Genomic DNA, 1,913 nt, shown 5'->3' with positions numbered 1-1,913 from the left:
GATGAGGATGGGGACCTGGTTCCCAGCAGTCTGAGGCCACAAGGACAGTCCCTGCTGAGGACAGTCCTCCAGGCAGGCTGTTGGTCGCCCTCCCACATCTCCATCCTCACATTCCCTGACCCTGCTCTGGGTCTGTAATCACAGTTCTGGAAACTTCTCTGGAGCCCAGGGTTACTGGCTCTGAGGACCCCATGGACCTGTCCCTCACAGGTGTGTTCTCCTCACAGGTGGAAAGAAAGGGCACTACGCTCAGACTGCCCGTTAGTATGAGGGGAGGGTGACCTGACCCCTGGGACAGCACAGCCAGGAGCCCCTGGGGACACCCACCATATTCCTCCTCTAGTTTCTCCCCTGCGGCTCTGACCAGGCCATGTTTGTCCCCCACCCCCACCCAGGCAGCGACAGTGACCAGGGCTCTGATGTATCTCTCATGGCTCCTAAAGGTGAGACCCTGCAGGACTGGGGTGGGGAGGGGACAGTGCTGGGCTGTGGGGATCTGGGTTGAGACGTGTTGAGCACACGAAGGCCTCATCAGAGGTTCCTGTTACAGTGACTGACGTGAGCTGTTCGTGGTTCTCTTCTTAGTGTGAGTCGGCGGCCTGTAGGAAGCGGCCAGATGTGAGCAGCACAGCAGTGACCTTTAAATTCGGCGTAACCGCAGACCTTGTAGTAATGCTGCAGAGCTAATGCAACATGATTATTCCTTGCCCTTTCTGCCTCCGCTGCTGCCATGGCACCTGTAGGAAAGCTTGTGGTGAAGGGAGCAAACAAAAGAAGCACATTCTGAAGTTTCCCCTTGACGGCACCCTCCCTGTCGGAGATGGTGTCATGGAGGCTGCCAAGTTTGAGCAGTTTCTCCAAGAGAGAACCAAAGTGAGAGGAAAAACTGGGATCTCGGTGGAGGGGTGTGACCACTGGAAGGAGCAAGAGCAAGGTCACCGTGACCTCCAGCGTGCCTTTTCCCAAAAGGTATTTGAACTCTGACCAAAAATATTGACAAAGAATAAGCTACGTGGTTGGCTGTGCAGTGCTGACAGCAACGGGAGTTAGGAATGACCTTACTTCCAGAGGAACCAGGATGGAGAAGAGGAGGACGAGGAGGATTAAAGCTCATTTATCTGGGCAGAGCCAGTGACTTGGTGGTTAAGGTGCTGGACACTCTCACATGGCCAACCACGGTTTCAGTCTCAGACTGGCTGGCTTACTTTCTCCCTTTCTCTCTCTCTCTGTCACTGGTCAAAATAAAAATAAAGTTAATAAATCATTTTTAAAAACTCACTTATCTGGCATAGTTAGTGAGTTCTTGACTAAAACTTGGGAACTAAAGAAACAAGGACACCTTTCTTCCTCTGTGTCAGCACTGCAGGGGGCGTCTGGTGGTGTTGGTTAAAGGAGGCTGTTAGCCAGAGAAGGTCCGGGAAGGTAAGCGAAAGCGCCTACAGGACTCCAAGATGCCGGAGGGTCACATCTTCTGCCTAAACATCAGAAAACGGGCTTTGTGTTCCACTCCTCCGGCAGAGGAGTCTGGACCACCCGATCCCCACTTTTCTCTACTTGTGTGTCTCTGTGTGTTTCCAATCCACTGCCGCTTCCACGCAGGAACACGTTCAGCCACGGCAGTGGCCTTGTGAGGGCAAGGATATGTGACGTCGGGGTCCCCGACCGCTCTCCCTGCACCTGGCGTCTGACTGTGTCTGCGTGTCGGTGTCCCTGCAGCCTAGTGTGAGGGGACAGGGACTCAGGCCGTCCCCGACACCAGGGCCCCTCCCACTGCCCTGTGCCCTCTGCCCTGACCAGCTTTCCTGCTCCAGGAGGGGCAGGACATGACGTCTCCACCCCGACTCCCCTGTGGCACACTCAGCCGCACCTTCCTGCTTCCTTGCTCAAAATTAAATTCTGGGTATTGATTTTTT

The 1,913-nt window shown here is 54.5% G+C and overlaps 1 long non-coding RNA gene across 1 annotated transcript; it reads left to right on the top strand.

Annotated features, from left to right (window-relative positions):
• The first annotated feature begins 51 nt into the window (after positions 1–51).
• Positions 52–1,913, top strand: LOC102475356 (uncharacterized). The gene is made up of 3 exons (XR_001369406.2): positions 52–260; positions 396–443; positions 586–1,913. It is a non-coding gene; the product is annotated as an uncharacterized LOC102475356 (long non-coding RNA).

Source organism: Tupaia chinensis, unplaced genomic scaffold (assembly GCF_000334495.1).
Source record: "Tupaia chinensis unplaced genomic scaffold, TupChi_1.0 Scaffold141877_1, whole genome shotgun sequence".
In the NCBI taxonomy this organism is placed as follows: Eukaryota; Metazoa; Chordata; class Mammalia; order Scandentia; family Tupaiidae; genus Tupaia; species Tupaia belangeri.
This window is presented reverse-complemented; position numbering and strand designations above follow the sequence as displayed.